Source organism: Pinus tabuliformis, chromosome 4_2 (assembly GCF_031772625.1).
Source record: "Pinus tabuliformis cultivar Carrire ecotype Pingquan chromosome 4_2, CPIR1, whole genome shotgun sequence".
In the NCBI taxonomy this organism is placed as follows: domain Eukaryota; kingdom Viridiplantae; phylum Streptophyta; class Pinopsida; order Pinales; family Pinaceae; genus Pinus; species Pinus tabuliformis.
Genome location: NC_142304.1, coordinates 1,022,678,594 through 1,022,704,435, shown reverse-complemented (window position 1 = coordinate 1,022,704,435; position 25,842 = coordinate 1,022,678,594). Strand labels below are relative to the sequence as shown.

General features: G+C 38.2%; 1 pseudogene; it reads right to left on the bottom strand.

The window, feature by feature from the left end:
• Window positions 1–4,847: 4,847 nt before the first annotated feature.
• On the bottom strand, window positions 4,848–5,471 carry LOC149173098 (uncharacterized; annotated as a pseudogene).
• Between the last annotated feature and the right edge of the window lie 20,371 nt (window positions 5,472–25,842).

The following is a 25,842-nucleotide window of genomic DNA, read 5'->3' as shown; positions in this document are numbered from 1 at the left end:
AACGAGTCACTTAAATTGAAATATCTTTGAAATTCTAGTTAGGAATTTCATAGTAGACCAAAATCCATGAGTTGCACGTTATATGTAATTTGAGTTTTGGCTACTAATATTTGTTGTGTAGAATTCAACCAAAATCCATGGATTGCATGCTATATGTCATTTGAGCTTTGATTACTAATATTTGTTGTTTATAAATTCTACTACTACTTTGGCAAATTTTATAGTTAGGCAACGAGTATGAAGTGAACACCTCCCTACATTTGACTCCACATAAGGCACTAGTCTTGTACCAGAGTTGTTGGGAATTATTTAGGGACAATTCCTTTATGTGTTTAAGAGGTGTGAGGCCTAAATAATGAGGGTTTGGGCCAAGGTGACAATGGGTTCTTACCATGTGTGTGTCCATCTAGCAAGATTGTGTGGAGATTAGAAACATTGCTAATATGATCGACGCCCCATAGTGTAGAATCAATTTGAAGTGCACTACAAAAACATAATTAATTGTTTTCATGCAACTTTCTACAATTTATTAGGGTTGAAATCATTATTTAAATTGCATTTATTGTCTAATTGAATTATGGAAATTTGTTGAATTTTATTTCCTGGGTTAATAATTTTATATCCTTTCGTTAAATGTTTCTTTCATGTATTTTGAATGGTTACTTGTTTGCGGTCCAAAACTGAAAATTTTGCCATAGCTTATAGTAGCGAAGTGTCTTGTGAGCTTTGGGTATATTCCATGGCTCTATTTGAGACTCCCATGGTTTGGATACCCATAGGTCCTGTGAACCATGTTACTTGATATTTATTCAATTTCCACCTTAACCTAGTATTTAAAAGATTGAGTTGGTGAGTCCAATTTGTAGATAATTGGGGGCACTTAACTTTAGCCTTTCTAGGATTATTTGATCATTGAGTCTTACCAAGAAGACCCCTTTGTGATGGTTGGTTTTCACCACTAAAATAGAAGAGAAGTTGCTACTGAGGTTACAATGGCGACACCCCTAGTTTGTCACACATTTCTGTAAGATTTTGCAGCAACAGGAATATTTGTGATTCCAAATTTGTTAGGAGCTTGAATAAAGTTAACAATTAGCTCATAAAGGGGAACTAAGCACATTAGCAGTTTGTTGGGTATTTGGTGTACATCACCCGTGAGTCATCCCAACATACACATTTCTAAAATAAATTGAACAGTGTAAAGCTAAACAATCCTTCTACCAAGAGATCACAAGATGAAGAACGAAGAGAAACATACTTCATTGCTTGAGAAAATGAGCTATACATGAGCCTAATTTATAGGAACAATAGAGGCTTCTAGCGATAGCTAGAAGATAAGACTGATGACTCAATAAATAAGGATAAGACTGACAACACAGTTGATAAGATCGCTACATAAGCTTACAAGTTTCAATATTTATTGGAACTCTAACACCCCCCCATAAGCGAAATGTAGGGAGGAGAATAAAGAAAAAAAGAACACAAAGAATGGGTCCCGACAACTAGGCCTTTTTAGGTACCCATGTACAACATTTCATAAGAAGGAAAGAAAATGAAGAGATAAAGGAAGGAGGACTCAAGATGACCCCCCAAGGACAACTTCCTTTACTCCAAGCATATGTCGTAACTGAAGAAACCTTGGTGATGCCAAGGACTTTGTAAAAATATATGCTATTTTTTCTTCAGTGGGTATATATTCCAGGCTAAGAACACCATCTTGAATAAGTTGGCGAATGAAGTGCATATGAATCTCAATGTGTTTTGTCCTTTGATGCTCCACAAGATTTCTAGAAATTTGTATTGCACTTTTATTATCACACCATAAGAGAGTAGGTTGATCTTGTTGAATGCCAAACTCAAGCAATAATTGTCGCAGCCAAAGAACTTCTTGACTTGCGAGAACTGCAGCTCTATACTCAGCATCTATCGTAGATAATGAAATTGTTGATTGTTTCTTACAGGACCAAGAAATTGGAGTAGATCCAAGACAGAAAAAAAATCCAGAGGTGGATTTCCGATCATCCACTAATCCAACCCAGTTAGAATCAATGAAACCTACAAGCTTAGGAGAACCAACAGTATACTGAATGCCAAAATTAGAAGTTCCTTGAATATATCTGAGAATATGCTTTGCAGCTTTCCAGTGACTCTGATGAGGATCCTGAGCAAATCTAGATACCAGCCCAACTGCATAGGTAATGTCAGGTCGGGTGTGTGTAAGCCAACAAGTTTTCGATACAATGTAGGATCCACCTTGGGAGTGGTGCAACTAGCAGTAAGAATAACACCTGACTAAAAAGGAGTAGGTGAAGGCCTACAATTAGCCATGCCAAAACGCTAGACTAAATCAAGAGCATATTTCCACTGGAAGATGGTGATTCCATGTGAAGATTGGTGAACTTGCAAGCCAAGAAAGTAGTGTAGAAGACCAAGATTTGTCATAGCAAATTGTCCCATCAATGCTTCATTAACATCGGAATCATAGATGAAGAACTTCCTGTGAGGATCAAATCATTCACATACAAAACGAGAATTGATTAAATCAGAGCCATGCCTCTTAGTGTAAATTGTTGGATTAGAGTGACAATTGTTGAACCCTGAGGAAAGCATAAAACTATCCATCTTCTCATACCAAGCTCTAGGAGCTTGTTTGAGACCATACAAAGATCGCCTAAGCTTGCAGACAAGTGAATGATCCTACACAAAACCAGGAGGTTTCTCCATATATATTTCCTCATGTAGAAAAGAACTCTTAACATCCATCTGGTAAACTAACCAAGCTTGGGATGTTGCAAGAGAAAGCACAAGATGAATAGAATCCATCTTGGCAACATGAGTGAAAGTTTCAGAATAGTCAATTCCTTCAACCTGTGAAAATCCCTTAGCCACAAGGCGTGCCTTATGTTTGTCTACAGATCCATTTGTTTCATATTTGGTTTTATAAACCCACTTGCAACAAACCAACTTACATCCCTTTGGAAGAGGAACAAGATCCCAAGTATGATTCTTCATCAAAGAAGAATACTCTTATGTCATGGCAGCTTCCCACTCAGGTTTTCCAACAGCATCAGAAAATTGTTGTGGATCCTCTGAAATGGCATGACTCAAAAGAGAGATTCCTTTAGAATGTGGTTGATTTGAGGCTAGATAAATAAAATCATCTTCATCATAGCCAAATATATCAAGATACTTTCTCTTACGAAGACTCCTTAAGGAATTATCCAGAACAGGTTGCTCCTATACAGGTTCTGCTAATACTAATGGAAGATTTTCTTCTGGCTGAGGAACTTCAGTAGAGCTTTCTTCTTCTACCAAATCTATAAAATCATCACAATGATTAGAACCATAATCAACAATTGGAGATGAGGTAGTGGGGGAAGAAGATGATCCTAGATTGATATTTTCATCAAAATGAACATCTCTTCGGAACAAAACTTCCTTAGAGTTAGGATCAAAGAGACGATAAGCTTTCATGTCCTCACAGTAACCAACAAATATCAATTATTGACTTTTCTTTTCCATGGATTTGTGTTTTTTATCTGGAATTAATTCCCAAGCAGGACTACCAAATACCCTAAAAGAAGACACATCAGGCTTCTCATGTGTCCAAGCTTCCATTGGAGTCATATTTTGAAGTGCCTTATGAGGCATCCTATTTTGAATGTAATTAGCACAATTAACTACTTCAACCCAAAAAGTAGGTGCCAAGTTCTTGGAATGAATCATGCAATTAGCCATCTCCTTAAGTGTTCTATTCTTTCGTTCAACTACACCATTTTGCTGAGGGGTGTAGGGAACAAAATGTTGATGAAGAATGCCATGTTCTTTGCAAAAAATTTGAAATGCCTTGCTGACATATTCCCCCCCATTATCTGTGCATAGCTTTTTAATGGAGCATGAAGATTGTTTCTCAACAAGAGCTTTAAATGTCTTGAAGGTTGCAAAGACTTCACTTTTGTACTTGAGAAAATACACCCAAGAGTATTGTGAAAAATCATCAATGAAAGTTAATGCATATTTGGCCCTTGAAAAAGGAGTTGAAAATGTCATTAGATCACTATGCACCAACTCAAGAGGTGCTTTTTCCCTTGAGGCTTTCCCTTTAGGAAAGGGATCTTGGTGTTGTTTTCCAAGGGAACAACCTGCACATACTCCATCAATACATGAAACCTTAGGAAGACCTGAAACCAAATTTTGAGTGTACATTTGTTGTAAATATCTATAATTGAGATGACCAAATCTTTCATGCCAAAGCTTACTAAATGAATCAGCATGAGCTATAAAATAAGAAGAAAAGGAAGGCTTGTCTAATGGCAACAACAACTACATGATCATGTAGATCTCTAATGACTACTTTATTTGGAGAATGACAATTCTGATAAATGGAAAATAGATTTGCAGAAATTTCAAGGACTAGGAGCACATTGTTGATGCACACGTGTCATTCGTACAGTGCCTGATCCCAAGACTTCAAGTTGTGTAGGGTCACCAACTGCAATTTGTGAGATGTTGCTATGAGTTGTAGAGGGAAGGAAGTCTTGACAAGGAGTCATATGGTGTGAAGCTCCTAAATCAAGTATCCAATTGTTGTACATTTACGTATGGCTTGGGTTGATAGAGCATGTCCCTTTCCTATTGAAATATTGTGCTTCTTCATGGCCTCTTCTAAGGCATTCAACTTTATCCAACATCTTGCTTCAATATGTCCTTGTTTGCCACAAAAAGTACAAATTTCATTTGTTTTGGTCTTCTTCTTTTCCTATTTTTTGTTTGTCTTTGAGGAGGATTCTTCATTCTTAGAAATTGGAGGAGAATACTTAGTATTATACTTAGGCTTGGAGGGAGACTCACGGGCTTATGCAGAATTTTTTTGGTTGAAACTGAGATTTTTGCTTACCTTTGGAGATATGATCCATCAAAGCTTGATTTGAAGAGCTAGAGAGAACATCTAGTTTCTTGAGCTTAGATTGTTCTCATATGAGACGATCACAAAATATCTCAAAGTTGGGCATTTGAAATTTGTCACCAAGGGCATCCCTTGATGCATAGAAGGTAGATGCAAAAACCTGAAAAGGACCCTTTAATTTTGACAAAATTAAGAAAATGCATTCAGCATCTTTTTTCTCCTTGCCACATGCTTTTAATTGAGACAAGAAGGACCTGAATTGAGCAAGATACTCTTCAATAGAGGCATGTTCATCAGGTACTAGGGCTAATAATTTAGTTTCCAATTCTAATGCATGGAACTCATTGATACCTCCAAATACAAAAGCTAGTTTTTCCCAACTTTCTTTGGGAGTCTCACATTCTTCAAGATGAAATAAAAGGTTGTCTGAAACATGCAACCCAATCAGCCCCATTGCTTCATCTAGTTTGTTCTTATAGGAAAAAATTTCAACTTCTTTTGTAAAATTTGGTTGGTTTTCACTTAATGTTTGCCACAACCCCTTAGCTTGCAACAATTGTTGCATTTTTCTTTTCTAGGTATGATAATTGTACGGAGTAAGTAACTCTATTATCCTTAACTCCGCCATAATATTAAAACTCAAAATTTACAACTACTGCAGAATGCTAAAAAAATTGCCCAAACTTCTTTTTACCCCAGTAACAAAATGCCAAGAAATGCCAATAATTTTTGCCCAGATTCTCCTTTTTACCTCAGTCAATAATTTTTGCCCAATTCTTCTTTTACCCAGGGAAAAAAGAATTCCAATAATTTTTTAAGTCTATTTTTTTTCAACTCAGAAAGATTTGCCCAAAAAAACAAAGAATTTCAAAATAATTTTAATGAGGACAAAATCCAAAGAATTTTTAGTGAGGGCCCAAGAAAATTAACCTTTTACTCATATGCTTTCCTCCTCCTTTAAAATTTGCAGGCAAACTTTCTAAATACCCTTTCTCCTTTTTTTTAAAAATCACGGGCAAAAAAAAAAAAAGATAAATTAATTATGGAAAAATTATGTCAAATATGAATGGAGCTTTGAGAACTTACAGTGAATGAAGCCTCAACAACTTCCACGCTCTTCTCCAGCAGCTTCAAGGACAGAACAACAAACTTCAAACCCCAATAGATCTAGATCCAAAACTAGATCTTAAAAACTTTAAAATAGATCTCAAAAAAGATGAGAAGGGAGCTCGCAATATCGCTCTAATACCATGAAAGAGTATTAAAATACCCAAGGATCAAATTACAAAGCTAAACAATCCTTCTACCAAGAGATCACAAGATGAAGAATGAAGAGAAACATACTTCATTGCTTGAGAAAATGAGTTATACATAAGCCTAATTTATAGGAACAATAGAGGCTTCTAGCGATAGCTAGAAGATAAGACTGATGACTCAATAGATAAGGATAACACTGACAATGCAACTGATAAGATCGCTACATAAGCTTACAAGTTTAAATATTTGTTGGAACTCTAACATTGTCAAGGTCGACCAAACCATCATGTAGGCTCATGAAGCCCAAGAGACATGTCTTTTGACCCTCATCGACTCATATAAATAAGAGTGTCCTCCAACCTCATTTGGCACCTCACTCACTCAACACAATCTTCTCTCTCCTCATTCTATTGGTTCGTATAGCTCAGAAATAGAAGGAATCTCTCACACGTGCGAAGGGACAGGTGGTTGTTTCAGATTGGCCGAATTTCAGACTTTTCGCAGAGTGTTGACCAACATTGACTTGGGTGTATTTGACCTCCTTTGAATGTGATTTTTGTGGGAAATTTTTTGTTTAGGCAAGCCACATTAATTGGCACAAAAACTGAGGATTTATGGGCTAGTTGACCAGCATTGACCATAGAGCTAACTACAAGTTTGACGGCAGCAAGAAGTGAAGACTTTTATCAAGTTTGACTAATTGTTTTGGGATTGTTTTGAGCTCACTTTGACTAGAAAGACAGGTTGAGTTCACCTCCTTTGACCGTGTTTTTTTGGATAATTTTGACCAGACTTTCACTGTGGTTGACTTTCTGGTTAGGGTTGACATGATTGTTGTTAACTGAGAGCATAATTGCAAATTTGACAGGGTTGTTTTGGACACTGATTTGGCAAGTCAATTTTGACTTGGAATTTGTATTATTGTACTCTCTCTCTGCTGAAAAATTAATATTTATAATAAGAATAATTAATCAAGGCTTTCCCCATCTTGGGGTTTTTTCCCTGGCTTGAGTCAAATTCTTGTGTTCTTTTGTCTTGGCTTGTCTTCTGCATTTATTTTTTATGTTCTATCTACAGTTACTGTCAATGTAATTAATGGTTTTTGTGATTGCTATTGGAAAATAAGTGGGAATTATCATTGTGCTAATAAAAGGACATTGAAGTAATTGTTACAAGCATAGAACATACCATTGTTATCTAAAATCAACACTGGGTCAAATCCCAGGGGAGGACAAAGTCCAAGTAAGAAAGAAAATATCTCACTATGATATATGTTGGTCAAAGATTATTGGACAAGTCTCCATGGCCTCTACATCTTACTTCAAGGTTGAGGACAAGCTCAATGATAAATCTGACTATCATACATGGAAGATGACTTTGGATCTGACTTTGAAGGAGCATGAAGTATTGGACTATGTGCAGAGAAAAGTAGTGGAGCCTCCTTCAAATGCATTGGTTGCTTCAAAAATGAAGTATAGAAAAGGTAAGGTCAAAACTAAGAAAATTTTGATTGACTCCATTCAAAAGCATTCAGTTGCCTGTATTTATGATTTGGGAACTTCGAAAGAAATATATGATAAGTTGGTTGAGATGTTTAAAGTGAACAATGCAAATCAAATCCTCTATCTCAAAAACAAGTTGAAGGATATCAAGATGGATAAAGGGGAGTCTATCAAATCCTACTTCATGAGAATAACTCAAGTCAATAATTGCCTACTATCTATTAGAGGAGTTATTGCGTACAAGGAGCTCACTCTCATTGATCTAAGTCTTTCAAGACCATGGGATGTATTTGTCACCACCATTCTCAACAATGACAGGATACCTGGTTTTGACGAGTTAATGGCTAGATTCACTCAAGAGGAAACAAGGATGACGGAGAGAGATAAATCCAACAATGGAAATGAACCTACCACTTTCTCTACACATGCAAAGAAGAAGAATGATGTTGGTCCAAGCAGACATGGTCTAGGATCTAAGAAGGGATTCAAAGGAAGATGCTACAATTGCAACAGGTTCGGCCAGTATGCTAGAGAGTGCCCTCACAAAAGGAATCCTCCAAGGGATTATGACAACAGCAAAAACAATTACAAAAGAAATGGAAATCAAAGGAACAATAGTTTCCACAACAAAGGAAAGAGGAATGCTACTGCTGCTCGAAATGGAAATGGTCGACCTCCCAAAAGGACAAATGTCAAGTGTGATGAAAGCAATGTTGTAAAAAAACAAGATGAGTTTTATCTTTATTTATGCCCTATCTATTGCCTCTCCTTCGCGTACTTTGGATCATTTGTTGATTGATAGTGGAGCCTCGAGGCACTTCACTGGATACAAAGAGGCCCTCACAAATTTGGTTGAAAATAAAACTAATCTAAAGGGCATACTTGGAGATAATTCCACCTACCATGTGAAAGGGGTAGGAACTGTCAATCTTCACTTGAATCAAGGTTAAACCATACATCTACAAGAAGCGTTATATGTGTATTATTTGAAGAAGAACTTGGTGTCTATTTATGCGATGGAAGACAAGGACTTCATGGTAGCATTCATTGATGGAAAGGTCTGTATTTGACATAGAAACCCTAAAGATGCATTTACTCTTGGATTTAGAGTTGATGGTCTCTATCAAGTTGGTGGAAGTCCTTTGGGAGCTATGGAAAGTCACACTTCTCTTCAATGTGAATTATGGCACCAAAGATTTGCCCGTTTACATTACAAAGCCTTACCTGGGTAAGGAAGATGGCCACAGGGATGCTTGAATTCCATATGAACCATGAAAGAGTCTGTCGAGGATCTGCAACTGGGAAACATACAAAGGGACCATTCCCTTATAGTGAAAGTAAGACGATTGATATTCTTCAATTGGTCCATTACGACCTATCTAGTGCCCTGCTTGTAACCTCATTGGGAGGATACATATATTATAAAATATTTGTGGATGAATTCTCATGAAAAAGATGGATCTATTTCTTGAAGAGGAAGGATGAATCAAATGGTTTCGTTCTTTCAAAGCATTGGTGGAGAATCAAATAGGGAAGAAGATTCTAGACATTGAGAACCAACAATGGAACCGAATATGAATCAAATGAATTCAATGAATTTTGCAGAGAGGTTGGCATTAAGAAGGATACAATTGTTCCATACACTCCTAAGCATAATGGTGTTTTTGAAAGGAAAAATCAAACGATTGTGGATGCCACCCATGCCATGATCTATGATCAAGGTCTACTAAAATTCTTGTCGCGAGAAGCTACCAACATTGTTGTATATGTTCAAAATAGGAGCCCACATCAAGATTTGGATTTCAAGACACCCAAGAAAGTCTTCACTGGTAAGAAACCTGATGTTTCTTATTTTAGAATCTTTGATTGTCTGGCATACTTTCATGTGCCTAAAGAGAAAAAGAATAAGTTGGAAGCTTCTGGAAAGAAAGTTATATTCATCAGCTACAATGAAACTTCAGAGGTATATAGATTCTATGTACCTGATCAAAGAGATGTGGAAGTAACCCAAGATGTTACCTTTAATGAAGAAACTGCCCTCGGGAAATCCAGAGATCTCCCCATCTCAAGGAAGGAAAATGATGATGTTGATAAATCACAAGAAGAACCTTTGATGGATGAGCCTATGCCTGATGTTGATGTATCTTATTGATCCACCTCCTGGTGATCCTTCTACTTCAAGGAAAAGACCACTATGGCTCAAAGATACTCTCGAAGATGTTGAAAAACATGTTGCTCCAAGAGGGACATTCCATGAAAGTAAGAAGCCTAACAAGTTTGAAGGGTACTTGGATGCCATGAGTACCATTATTCAAGTTGAACCTTGCAAGTTTGAAGAAGTCGTTAAGAACCAAGTATGGAAAGATGTGATGAGTAAGGAATATGAATCGATTATGAAGAATTATTTATAGGACATGGTGCCTAAACCTAAGGACAATTATGTGTTCACCTCAAAATGGTTCTATAAAATTAAACATGGAGCAGATGGAAGTGATGAAAAATATAAGTCCAGGTTCGTAGCTTGTGGCTTCTCTCAAAAGGAAGGAGTGGACTATGATGAAATATTTTCACCGGTTGCTCAATATACCAATATCTAATTTATTATTGCTCTCGTTTCCAATTAAGGATGGACCCTACATCAAATGGACATCAGGACTGCTTTCTTGTAGGGATCACTTAAGGAGGAAGTCTACTTTGAACAACCTCAAGGGGTTCGAAGTCTAAGATAGAAGGACACATATTTGTCGGCTAAAGAAATCACTTTATGGGTTGAAGCAAGCCCCTAGGGCTTGGTACGAAAGGATTGACAAATATCTCATGAAGTTGGGATTTACTAGAAGCTATGTTGATCCAAACCTATACTTCAAGGTTGAAAAGGACATGTCTCTTATTTTGGTCCTTTATGTTGATGATATCTTTCTAACTGGTATAGACCCTCTCATTTATCAGTGTAAGAGGGAGTTGACTTCTGAATTTGAGATGAAGGATATAGGACTGATGCGTTACTTCCTAAGCTTGGAGGTCTGGAAAAATTTAGGTGAGATTTTACTTTCTCGAGGAAAATAGATTGTGAAGTTGTTAGAAAGATGTGGGATGGTGGAATGCAAATCTATGACTACTCCAATGGAACTAAACTTCAAGAAGCTATGTGGAAGTGTTTTTGGGACCGAATTGGCAAATCCTTATGAATATAGATAACTTGTGGGGGCCCTGATGTTCTTCGTAAACTCTCGACTGGACATATGCTTCGATGTAAATACTTTGAGTCAATTTATGGTTGAGCCTCATCACATACATTGGGTTGCTGCAAAGAATATCTTAAAATATCTTCGTGGCACTATCAACTATGGACTAAGATACATTGTCGGGAATTTGAAGCTACATGGATATTCTGATGTTGACTGGGGTGGAAATGTGATGGACAGAAAGAGAACTTCAGGATGTTTCTTCTCTTTGGGATCTGCTTCAATTTCTTGAATGAGTAGGAAGTAGAAATCGGTTGATCTAAGCACTGTCGAGACCAAATATATGGTAGCTAGTATGGCCTATTGTGAAGCTATTTGGTTGAGGAAGCTCTTCAATGAGCTATTTGAGCACGTGTTGGATACCACTGTGATCTATTGCGACAATTAAAGTGGGATTCCCCTTTCAGAAAATATCGCGTTCCACGACTGCTCTAAGCATATTAATATCAGGGACCACTTTATCCAGGATATGGTACAACGGGGAGAAATAAGGCTCTAGCACATCAAAACGAATGAACAGGTTGATAACATCCTCATGAAGCCTCTTGGTAAGGTCAAGTTCATTGCCTTCAGAGAGAGGCTGGGAGTCGTGGAAGGGCCCTCCCATGAGGGTCCCTCTTGAGTTGGACAGTGAGCTCTAGGAGCTCCTGGTAGCCTGGGGTACTTCTTGGAGCTCTGTTAGACCATAGGGTGAGTGGTTCACCTTTCCCTATAGGTACACTATGTATAGGGTGAGTAGTTCACCTTCCCCTGTGATACCCCATAATGATATATGAGAGCATAGGGTGGGTGATTCACCTTCCTGTATGGCTGATGATATATGCATATAATGAGTGGTTCACCTTCTCCTATGGCATATGAGCAAGATGAGTAGTTCACCTTCTCTGGCGGATGCCCCAACATACATCCTACCCATGTAGTCTGGGACTCTTGGGAAGTACCTCTCATATGGACAATGAGTGGGGAAAAGAGGTGAACTACTATTATAGATCTGATATAAAAATATAAGATAATGCAAATATACCCAGAAACAATAAAATAGACATAGATATAAATGATTCACTTTATTGATCAAACCCTTAAGATAGGGTAACACCATACATTCACTCCTTAAGGAAGGAGAACACTTCACAAGCCATATGCATGTTCATACAATAATCCTTCACAATATCTCCGTGTGGAGTCTCTAGCCTCTATATAGGCCTCATACATACAATACCATGGGTCATTACCATGGTTCCCTCATACCATCAAACTAATACCATGGGCCCATTACATTATTACTAACTACTTGTGGTCCCTTGGTACCCCATATTATCCCCCCTAGGTATATAACATTCCACCCCCCTTAGCATGTTTCGTCCCCGAAACATGGGAAGAACACAAATAATAAGATCTACTCAAAAGTGTAGTCCATTGGAACCATGCACGTGCATCTAGCCATCCAAGAGAAATGTGAACCCTCGATCTCGCTGGTGCCTCGCTCGCTTGAGATGGAAGTTGACCATGGCAGCGCTTCTGTGTTGATATGTAGTAGGTGGATCTTCGCTCCTCGCTATCCTTCATACGGGGGTTGTTGTCCTTGTGGCTAATTGGTTGTCATCTTGTTGGTTGTTTTCTTGCGGGTGATGTGGGTAATGATATGTTGAAGTTTTAACCCACGGTGTCTTTTTCTTTAATTCACCCTGCTATGGTGGTTCCTGTTGTGGTGTCTTCTTTTCCAATATGACTTCAACCACTAAGCCCTCATCTGAGGTACCTGTAACTTTGTCTACTTTAGCCTCTATTTGTGTTTGATTGTCGATCATCAGAGGCTCATCATCTGATATGTCAGTCCCTGGAACATCTTCTGCTTCAACGTTCGTGGACTCTACCTGTTTATTGATGGAAATATCCTGTAATGTAATTTTCTTATTTTTATACCAGAGCTTCAGGAATTTCTTCTACACATTAATATTGATAGTACCCCAGATTCCATCCAAGGATATCCCAAAACAACATCCATATTATCCATCTCTGAAGTATAAAAATCACCATGCAACACATACTTATCCATAGAAAGCTTCAAATCCTTATAAATTTGAACATCCTCATCATCAACCTGTGTATTTTCAATTTGTTTTGCTGGAACTTGCAATCTGTTTACCAAATTAACATTGATGAAATTATGCTTGCAACTAGGATTTATAGAAACAATGATCTTCTCTTTCTGCATCAATCCATAAACCTGCAATAAGGATATACCAGTAGGAAATAACCCCATATGTTTCTCCTTTTCTCGTTTTCTAGTATGAGACCATCGGTCTAAAAGGAATTTTTCAAATTCTTCATTAGGCAGGTTGTAGCACTTCTTTTGGTTAAGTAATCCCCACCATGTGGCTGCATCATCTCTAAATAGTTGCATTACAGGCCATTTCCAATTGTTTTTCCATAACCTCTTGTATTCTTTTATGTATTCTTCAATAGTAGAACCATTATCTTTTCCTGTAAAATATAGAACCGCCATGAAGAAAGTTTTGAAAAAAATCACTTACTTAGCAAAAATTTGAAATGGCCACAATTCCGTCAATATTGCTCAGAACCCATATTATGACCTGTTTTCGGAAATGGAACAATCATTTTGCATCTGTCCATGTAATAGAAATCTTGATCCAAGCACTGTAATTTCAAATCTGTGCTGCAAGTCTCCCGCCGTCACCAAAATTTCTGCAAAAAGAGCTGATTTTAAATCAGCAATATCTCCCTCATCTGAACTCCAATTCGACCGATTTTTTTTTGAAATCAGCTATTTTTTCACATAGAATCCAGATCTACAATTATATTTTGCCGATCTTGCACCAGGATGTCCAGATCTGCGCCGCAAACTCGCTGCCCTGAAAATTGTCTGCAACCCCACTGATTTTTAGATCAGCGATATCTCCTTCATCCGGACTCCGATTCACCCGATTTTTTTTTAAATCAGCTATTTTTTCACAAAGAATCCAGATATGCAATTAGATTTTGTAGATCTTGCACCAAAACATATAGATCTGATCTGCAAACTCGCCGCCCCCGAAATCCTGCCAAAGAAAAAAAAATTCCTCCACTTTTGCCCAAGAAAGTGCTCTGGTACCACTTTTTATAGATCTGATCCAACAATATAAGAGAATACAAATAAACCCATAAATAATATGAAATGATTCTTTATTGATCAAACCCTTAAGGTAGGGCAACACCATACATTCACTCCTTAAGGAATGAGAACACTCCACAAGCCATATGCATGTTCATACAATAATCCTTGACACAATTCCTTGACATCTCCCCATGAGGAGTCTCTAGCCTCTATATAGGCCTCATACATACAATACCATGGATCATTAACATGGTTCCCTCATACCATCGAACTAATACCATGGGCCCATTACATTATTACTAACTACTTGTGGTCCCTTACATGATATGGGTTAACCACCTTATTTATTATTATGGCCCATCTCATTATTACATTATTACCTTGGGTACCTCCCTTGGTACTCCATATTATCCCCCCTAGGTATAATAGATCTAACCCGAAAATATTATAGATCTGATATAAAAATATAAGATAATGCAAATATACCCAGAAACAATAAGATAGACATAGATAGAAATGATTCACTTTATTGATCAAACCCTTAAGGTATGGTAACACCATACATTCACTCATTAAGGAAGGAGAACACTCCACAAGCCATATGCATGTTCATACAATAATCCTTCACAATATCTCCATGTGGAGTCTCTAGCCTCTATATAAGCCTCATACATACAATACCATGGGTCATTACCATGGTTCTCTCATACCATCAAACTAATAACATGGCCCATTACATTATTACTAACTACTTTTGGTCCCTTACATGATATGGCTTAACCATCTTAGTTATTACTATGGTCCATCCCATTATTACATTATTACCTTGGGTACCTCCCTTGGTACCCCATATTATCCCCCCTAGGTATATAACAAAGCTCTTCAATGAGCTATTTGAGCACGTGTTGGATACCACCGTGATCTATTGCGACAATTAAAGTGGGATTCCCATTTTAGAAAATATCGCGTTCCATGACTGCTCTAAGCATATTAATATCAGGGACCACTTTATCCAGGATATGGTACAACGGGGAGAAATAAGGCTCCAACACATCAAAACAAATGAACAAGTTGATAACATCCTCATGAAGCCTCTTGGTAAAGTCAAGTTCATTGCCTTCAGAGAGAGCCTGGGAGTCGTGGAAGGGCCCTCCCATGAGGGTCCCTCTTGAGTTGGACAGTGAGCTCTAGGAGCTCCTGGTAGCCTGGGGTACTTCTTGGAGCTTTGTTAGACCATAGGGTGAGTGGTTCACCTTCCCCTATAGGTACACTATGTATAGGGTGAGTGGTTCACCTTCCCCTGTGATACCCCATAATGATATATGAGAGCATAGGGTGGGTGATTCACCTCCTGTATGGCTGATGATATATGCATATAATGAGTGGTTCACCTTCTCCTATGGCATATGAGCAAGATGAGTAGTTCACCTTCTCCTATGGCATATGAGCAAGATGAGTAGTTCACCTTCTCCTATGGCATATGAGCAAGATGAGTAGTTCACCTTCTTTGGCGGATGCCTCAACATACATCCTACCCATGTAGTCTGGGACTCTTGGGAAGTACCTCTCATATGGACAATGAGTTGGGAAAAGAGGATATGGACCATAGCACTACAGATGGACACATTTTGTACTATCATAGTCCTTATGTCTAGGATGCATGATGTTCAAGAACTTGATTTCTCAAGATAAAGTCTCATTTGGGCTCTACCCCCAGTTATGTGGATTGAATTTTTTCAGTGGAGAGTGGCAAGGTCTTGTGACTCACTCTCAATCGATTCTTCTTATTATCTATATGAATCTTCAGCAGAGATAAGACGAGATGCAAAGATTGTACATGATGACAGGATGGCATGATGATGCATGGATAGGCAGGTGGAATTCTCCCTAGTTGAGAGGGAGTGTTAAAGTTGGTAACTAGGGCCAAATTCCATTTGGAAAGATCATTTGATGAAGATGATTATTGGATTGAATTCCTCTTTTTGAGAGGACCAAAATTGACCTAAGGTTCTCTAAAATCCGACAAGGAGAAATATGTTTTTGAAGGGAAGCTCACACGTGTAATTTGTCAAGGTCAGCCACACCATCATGCAAGCTCATGAAGCCCAAGAGAAATTTATTTTAACCCTCATCGACTCATGTAAATAAGAGTGTCCTCCACCCTCATTTGGAACCTCACTCACTCAATACAATCTTCTCTCTCCTCATTCTATTGGTTCGTACAGCTCAGAAATAGAATAAATCTCTCACAAGTGCGAAGGGCCAAGTGGTTGTTTTAGATTGGCCAAATTTCAAACTTCTTGCAGAGCACTGACTAGCATTGACTTGGGTGTATTTTACCTCGTTTCACTGGGTCTTTTGTGGGAGATTTTTTTTTTAGGCAGACCGCAATAATTGGCACAAAAACCGAGGCTTTCTGGACTAGCTTACCAGCGTTAACGGCAACACTGTCTACAAGTTTGATCGCAAAAGAAGCGTAACCTTTGACCAAGTTTGACTGACTATTTTGACACTGTTTTGAGCTCACTTTGACTAGAAATATAGGTTGAGTTCCTCTCTCCTTTAACCGAGTTATTTTGGAAAATTTTGACCAAACTTTGATTGTTGTTGACTTTCTGGTTAGGGTTGATTTGACTGCTATTCACTGAGAGAAAAATTGTAGATTTGACATGGTTGTTTTGGACAGTGATTTGGCAAGTCATTTTTTACTTTGAATTTTTATTATTGTACTCTCTCAATTTGATATTTATAATAAGAAGAATTGATCAAAGATTTTCCCCATCTTGGGGTTTTTTTCCCTAGCTTGAGCCAAATTCTTTTGTTTTCTTGTCTTGGCTTGTCTTCTACTTTTATTGTTTATGTTCTATCTATAGTGACTGTCAATGTGATTAATGGTTTATGTGATTGCTATTGGAAAATAAGTGGAAATTATCATTGGACTAATAAAAGAACATTGAAGTAATTGTTGCAAGCATAGAACATACCATTGTTATCTAAAATCAACAATTCGAAACCATTAGAGAACGAATATGCAAAGTTTGTTCATCTATATACCATGTAAGGGTGAACATATCAAAATGTCAAACCTCTTTTTTAGTGCAAAACTTGAAAAAGGGTTTGCACCTTTAAAGATTTGATCCCTCTCAGTGCTTGGAAGTGTTAGTTTGTATAGCATCGAATGTGTTTTAGCCAGGAAATTTTGTGTAGATACTAAAATACAAGAGATCTCCAAAACCCAGAAATAGTTTCTGGAAATTCCACCTAGAGACGAATTAATTAAAATAATTATTTTTTTTATATTTCCTAAGTCTAAACTTAGGAAATATGATTAATTAAAAGGAATTAATTAAGTCATGGTGTGAATGTTCTAGAAACTCACACGGATTGACAGGGAATTAATCTAGGCCATCGATTATGTTTTAATCTTGGCCGTTGGTGCTCCAACAGAATATTATAAGAAAAAATTGATGGGTAGATGGAGAATACCTCAGTGCAGTTATTGAGTTACCCAGTCAGATCGATTTTCTCATTGGTTGAAGTTCAACGAAGGAGATAGAGCCAGAGAGTGAGTTGTAGGGGAGAGAGAGAGGGTATCGACAGTGGTCTGGGAAGTGCAGGACGAATTCAGGAAGAGACAATGTCAGGAGAGGCGCAATCCACTAGAGCATGGAACAGTCACTGTGCAAAGGGTGACACAAAGACACCAGCGTATGGGCAAAGGGTCCATCTCAATGTCAGGGAGTCGCTGTGGAGAGTGAGAAATTTGTTACTAAATTTCTCTCAGTTTTTTTCCTCTATTTTGTTGTCTGAATTCTTGTACATGAATTACAGCTGAAGAATTAATAAAGAAGCCCTCATATGTTGCACCGGTTTTCCCGCATTGGGTTTTTTCGATGAAAATTGTCCAAAAATAATTGTGTCAATATCTTTATGTGTGTGCTATAATTTCTCTAATTTTCAACATTTATTTTGCTTCCGTAGTATTTGTTTTGTGAAGGTTGTATGTATATGTTTCAATATTTGTCGTAGGAAACTGCAAATAGTTTTTTTAATTAATTTAACAAATAGAAGAAATATTATCAATTGTTGCAGTAGAATTTCAAGTTTCATAATTTTCACATGGTATCAGAGTAAAGACAAAAGTCGGAGAGCTCAGTTGCAAAGAAGGAGGAGCATTGTAGCACAGCGTAAGAAGTTGCTCGAAACTCCAGAGGTTGCGGAGTTCCCTTTGGCCAGGAGGGTCATTTTTTGAGAAAAAATATATTTCTCTGAGAGAGTCGACAGAGAAATTAGATTTCCTAGATCAAGGATTGACAGAGGCAGAGGAAGCAGCAGTTTTTTTGCAGAGTAAATCTCCAACTGGGACGCAGTATTTTGTAGTTGCAAAATCAGTGTTAGGAAGTAAAGGAGAAATAGAACAGAAAATAATGGATAGAATCAACAGTCATGAAGCCTCAAAAATATCTTCCATGTTGGAGAATGAGTCTGCATGCTTGTCAGGTTCAGCAGAATTTGGTGTCTCTTATATTGATAGTGGAGCTTCAGCTCATATGACAGGAGTTAGAGAATATTTCTCTAGTTATCAAGCGAAACAAATGGACTTCCAAATCACTATGGGCAACAGAACTAAATGTACTCTGGTAGGGAAAGGCACCATAGAATTTCAAACATAAACAAGAACCAGCACCAGCGCTACTAATGTACTAAATGTGCCAGGATTGAGTATGAACCTAATTTCAGTGTCGTAATTACAGGACAAGGGGTATGATGTACACTTCGTAGGGAAGAAATTGTATGTCAAACACTCTAGCTAGAAGAAAGTAAGAAATATTGGAGCTCGGAGCAACATGTTATACAGGTTGCAGCTCGATTCTCTAATGGAACTGATAGGCAGTTATTATAGCAGTGGGGAGGAATTGAATGAACTATGGCACAGGAGGATGGGACATTTACACCATGGAGCACTTAGGATGCTCAGAGAAACTGTAACGGGAGTTACAGTTCTCAACATAGAGCATGATGATGTGTGTAGAGGATGCATACTTGGGAAGTACGCAAAGGCAACATTTCCTAGAAGTGACAACAGAGAAAATGGCATGTTGGGATTAATACACTCATATATTTGTGGGCCTATGTCCACTAGAGCTCTTAGTGGTAGCGAATATTTCATCACCTTTATTGATGATCATTCCAGGAAGACCTGGATCTATTTCTTAAAGACCAAAGATGAGGTCTTCAATCAGTTCAGAGAGTTCAAGTGATCCAAGAGGATTTTGTTGATTCAGTAGCACAGGTGTTCAAGTGTCGTCATCAATATTCAGTGTCGTTGTCAATTTAGTTTAGCTTCGACAATTCGACAGTGTTGGTTATGGATCAGGTTGTTTAGGTAATGTTTATGGTTTTCAGGGTGTTCAGTTGAGATGGGTTTGCGCCTGGCTGTCGACTTGTGTTCATCGACAGTTTCGCCGAGATTGGTCAACGACATGTGTCTTGTCGTTCGACTCACAGGATTTGGTGTCGCCCTGGTTGTGTCATCCATTGCAAAGGTTCGATGTGTCGACATGGGTGTCGTCCATTGTAGCAGTTCGATATGGTTCGTCATCGGGACGTCGTCGCAACCGTGGTTTGCGTCGACGATATGCATTGGTATGTCATCATGCGACAAATGTCACTAATGTCACTTAATGACGAAATATTTTACAAGCGTTGATAAATTTGATTTACTAAACCCTAAACTACATTACATTGCTATGTACTAAATCCTAAACCTTATTCATAAACCTATGCTAAAACCTAAGTTATATGGCATAACACCCTAAACCTATCACTATGTGCTAAAAAACTAAGTGTTATACCTAACGTAGCTCTCGGCCCATGTTAAAACAATATAAAAACAATACAAACATGTTAAACACAGCCCTAACCGCCAGATTAACCGTCGGGAGAGCTCACCGCGTCGGGAGCATGTGATCAAAGTAGTCCTAACCGCGGGTTATAAAACCGCAGCGAAGATTGTAACGCAACCGTTGCATGTGAACAAAGTTAGCCACACAGTCAGACTAACCGTCGCAGCTAACCATGCGGACAGCCTAACCGCGTCGAAGAGCCTTGTGACCAGGTGTATTGATTGTACGTCAAGGTTTTAGAACCACGAAGTCACCGCAGCATCAAACTCTATCAGAAACCGTTGCATGTCATTGTTGTAGCAGAGTTAGGGTTAACAGCCAGTTCTTAACCGCAGCAGAAACCGTGGTTGTTCATGTGAACGGACGGAGTGTTAGCCGTTGGCGGACTTCAAGCTACCTGCTAACGGAAACCGCGTCGAAGGTGTACACATGGCAACCGTCAGAGTAACGGTAGTTGTAACAGTCGGGATAAGCCGCTAGGTGGCAAATTTGCATTCGATCGCCCGACGTTCACATGGAAGTAGTTAGCCTCTGCCCGGTTAGCCTAACCGCCTGCAGTTATGGCTTATCATAATGTTATTTATGGGTTTTTATGGTTCAATTTGTTTTAAAACTAATGCGACGACCAAGTAACTTACCCTAGGTGGAAAAAAACAACTAGACCAAGCTTCAAACCTATCCAAACTCAACCTAATTCATCTACATTTCAGCCCAAGGTGGTTTTGATGCATCTACAGGCCTATAAGAGGCGGAATTTCCTTCATTACGCAGGAGAGTGGTTTTGATATTTTGTTTGCAGATTCTGGAAGTCATAAACAGTTTTGTTTTCAGTGTTACGAGAGCATCCGAAGTCAGTTTTGGAAACCGTAAGAAGCGTTGGAAAGCTAGTTTAGAGGGCTATCTGATGACAGTGATCAGAAGTGCTTGCGTGCACATTCAGATTGATCAAATCTATGTGTATTCAACACCTTCTTCTCATTCCTAATAAAAACGGTCGCCCATCTTGAAAGCAAACCCGAAGACGTAGTCCATCAAGGACGAACTTCGTCATCAATCTTGCTTTCTGGTATCGTTGTGTTTTTACTGTTTGCACTTCTGTTATGAATCATTTTTATGAAAACAGTTGTCGTAAACTGTTCTTCTCAATCATTTTACCTCGATTTTCGTGCTTTCAGTTATCATTCAAATCATTAACGGTTAATTAATTCTACATCAGTTTTTAGTTTATGATCATTTCAAATCATCAAGGCTCTCATAGAGAACGCGACAAGGAAAAAGATCAAGGTGCTATGTTCAAATAATGGTGGAGAATACACAGATAAAGACTTCACGGACTTTTGCGCGAAGAAAGGCATCAAAAGAGAATGACCAGCGCCATATAATCCTCAACAGAATGGAGTAGCAAAGCGGACGAACATAGCAATAGTTGGGCCTGCAAAGGTTGTGTTGTATGACCAAGATTTGTCTAGATTTTTGTGGGATGAGACATGCAACACAGCGGTGTACATTCAAAAAAGAACACCCCACATAGCATTGGGGAAGAAAACACCAGAGGGGGTCTTCACAGGAAAGAAGCCTGAAGTAAGTCATTTGAGAATATTCGGGAGTGCGGCTTACTGACACACACCAGATGAAAAGCACAGTAAATTGGATCTGACTATAGAGAAATGGTTTCTCATAGGATATAGCGAGACCTCAAAGGCATACAGGATCTACATTCCTAGCAACACGAAGGTTGTAGTGAGGCGAGATGTAAAGTTCATGGAAGAAAAAGCCTTCAGAAGATCTTGAAATATGCCTGTAGGTGATCAATCAACATAAGCTATGTTAGTCTAGCAGCAGGGATAACAAGTAGGAAAAGCAAGAGGACAGTCACAGGGATCGAGTATGGTGACGAGTACCAGTATCTCTTCAAAGGTAGGAGATCCAGGGAATTCTGAGAAAACAGAGTAGCAAGAATAGGTGGAGGAACCGATTGAACATCCCACCACCAGTGGTAAAGCCAGTAGGGAAGCGTGCTAGACCTTGAGGGACCTAGAGGAGTTTTTTGGAGCTCGTAGGATAGATAAGAGACAGTGTAGGCAACCTGAAAGATATCAAGTTTTGGTACCTAGGGTTATAAAACCCTCCAACTTTCACGAAGCCGCACAGCATCAGGTGTGGGTGGATTCCATGGTAGAATAATACATTCCTATCATGACAAATGATGTTTGGGAGGTAATTCCTAGACCAAAAGACAGATCAATTGTAGATTCCAGATGGATCTACAAGATCAAGTACATTGCAAATGGCAGTGTAGAGAAGTACAAGGCTAGATTCGTGGCGAAGGGGTATGCACAGAAGGAAGTGATAGACTATGAGGAGACCTTCGCCCTAGTTCCCATATATACCTCTATCAAATCTGTTATATCCCTAGCAACGCAAATGGGATGGGAGATTCACCAGATGGACGTCAAGACAGAATTCTTGAATGGGGTGATAGAAGAAGAGGTGTATATAGAGCAGACTGAAGGCTTCAAAACTCATGAGAAGCACACTCATGTATGCAAGTTGAAGAAAGCTCTATACAGGCTCAAACAGGCACCCAGGGCATGGTATGGTTGGATTGACATTTATTTGCAGTAGTTGGGATTCATCAAGAGTGATGCATATCCCAATCTCTATTATTTGATGGTGGATAATGATCCTCTCATTCTGGTTTTGTATGTAGATGACCTATTTTTGACAAGATCATGAGGGCTCATAAAGGACTGCAAAAGGAACCTTGAAGCAGAATTCAACATGAAGGATATGGGGTTGATGCACTATTTTCTAGGATTGGAGGTATGGCAGAAGAATGGAGAGATCTTCCTTGGGCAAGGGAGATATGCTACAGATATTCTGAAGAGATTCAAAATGCAAGATTATCGACCCATGACAGTGCCCATGATCACCAATTGGAAGAAGATAGATGCATTAAGGGACAAGGAAGTCGACCCCACCTTGTACAGAAAGCTCACTGGGTCGCTCATGTATCTGGTTAACACTAGGCCAAACATTTGTTTCGCTATCAATATCCTTATTCAGTTCATGGTAGAACCAAAAGAGGTACATTGGGTGGTAGCTAGGCACATTCCTAAATATGTGCGTGGAACAGCCGTATATGAGTTAAAATATACTCGAGGGAATGATGTAAGATTATGCAGATTCACAGATGCAGATTGGGCAGGTAGTTTAGTGGACATGAAAAGTACCTTCGGGTATTGCTTCATTGTTGGATCATGGATGGTCTCTTGGTGCAGTAGGAAGCAGAAGTCAGTAGAACTAAGCTTAGCAAAAGTTGAATATATGGCAGCCATCACAGCTACGTGCAAAGTTGTATGGATTAGGAAGTTGCTCGTGAGTCTATTCAGGAAAAATATGGAAGTGACCAATGTTTACTATGATAATCAGAGTTGCATATAACTCTTTTAGAATCCAGTATCTCATGATAGGTCGAAGCACATTGATATCAGATGTCATTTAATCAGAGATTGTGTTCAGCATGGGGCAATCCAACTGCAGAATGTTCCCACAGGAGATCAGGTAGCGGACATACTCATGAAAGCTCTAGGGAGAGCCAAGTTCATTCAGTTCATAGAACATATGGTGTGTAGAACCTATTTCAGTAGTAGAAACAGATAGATTCTCAGTTACAGCAACAACAGCTGAGAGGGAATTGGAGTGCAGATACAGTGTTGGCAGCGGTATGGTAGCGTCAACAGTAGCACAGATGTAGCAGTTATCAAAGTTGTGCATTCGTTGATAAGCAGCAATAGTCAGACATCAGCAACGTGACAGGAGATGATGTAAAGACAGGGTGTTGCTTCAGTGGGTTGCAACGCTAAAACACGTTCCTCACTAAGAGGGACTGTTAGTTTTTGTAGCATCAGATGCGTTCTAACAACGAAGTTTTGTGGAGAGGCTAAAATACATGAGATCTCCAAAACCCAGAAATCGTTTTGGAAATTCCACCTAGAGACGACTTAACTAAAATAATTAATGGTTTTTGTAATGTTTCATAAGTCTAAACTTAGGAAATATGATTAATTAAAGGGAATTTATTAAGTCATTGTGTGAATGTTCTAAAAACTCACACAGATCGACATGGACTTAATCTGGGCCATCAATTATGTTTTAATCTTGGTCGTTGGTGCTCCAACAAAAAATTATAAGAAGAAGTCAATGGATAGATGGAGAATACACCAATGTGGTTACTCAATTGCCTGGGAAAATCGATTTTCTCAATGGTTGAAGTTCAGCAGAGGAGATAGATCCAGAGGGTGAGTTGTAAGGGAGATAGAAAGGGTATCATCAATGGTCCGGGAAGTGCAGGATGAATTCAAGAAGAGAAAGCGTGAGGAGAGACGCGTTCCACTAGATCACTATGCAATCACTATTTAGAGGATGACGTAGAGACACCAGCGTATGGGCAGAGGGTCCATCTCAGTGTCAGGGAGTCGCTGTGGAGAGTGATAAATTTGTTACTAAATTTCTCTCAGTATTTTTCCTTTGTTCTGTTGTCTGAATTATTGCACTTGAATTATTGTTGAAGAATTAATAAAGAAACCCTCATCTACCGCACCTACTGCACCAATTTTCCCGCATTGGGTTTTTCCGAGGACAATTGTCCAAAAATAATTGTGTCACTTTCTTTATGTGCGTTCTATAATTTCTCTAGTTTTCAGCATTTATTTTTCTTCCGCAGTATTTGTTTTGTGAAGGCTGCAGTGTATATGTTTCAATATTTGTCGTAGGACACTGCAAATAGTTTGTTTAATTAATTTAACAAATAAAAGAAATATTATCAGTTGCTGCAGTAGAATTATGGGTTTCGGAATTTTGACAAGAAGATCCAAAGTTAGGATGAATATATTTTAATTATTATTAATAATCTCTCTCTCTCTCTCTCTATATATATATATATATATATATATATATATATAACCAGAACAAGAATTTTTGGAGAACAAATAACTTTGAAAAATCAACTATCATTATTACTGCAGATACAACTATTTTATAAATGTCACAAACGAGCCATTTACAACATGTCTCTGGAGACTTGAACCCACACATCTACGAAAATAATTTATCACCAACTCAAGCTAAAATCATTTGATTTCAATTTTTATTACTTTTTTAATTGATTCAACATTATGTTTTATTATTATTATTTATTCATCTAGCACATCATTATAAGATCTCTCCCATTTTTGTTTACACTCATTTGAAACCACTAAAAAATCAAACTGGGTTGTAGAGCGCCTCTAGGCACAATAAAAAAATTATTTGTTAACGAACAATATCATTTTTTAAATTTCAAACCATGATTCCAAACCATTAGAGACAAAATATGCAAAGTTTGCTCATTTATGTACCATAGAAGGGTGAATACATCATAATGGCATCAAGTACAATACATATGAACAAAAAAATGCATAATCAACGAGGGTCTAAATAGCCTCTAGAGTCCAAAAACAAAGCTACAATCTATTGGGCCACTAGCCTACTATAAATCGTTAATCAACATGATCACTCATCAAATTCATCACTAATTCACCACTACTAGATCTGGAATCATCAACAAGACTTACATATACATCATTTGGCTCAAAGTCATTACACTTCAATTCGTTAACCTTATAATATGATAGAAATTGAAAAATATTAACATGTCCAATCAGTTATTTTGGTTTGAAAGAAGAGTTCATCTCCTCAATCTTATAATATAGTTGAAAAACCTTAACATGCCTAACCAATTATTTGGTTCAAGGGAAGGGTACATTTATGTTAAGACCATGATAGAAGAGTTCAACAATCAATGCCACCAATCAAAAATCAATACCACCAACGTCAAGGTACATAAAGGATTTCATTCTCTTGATTAAGT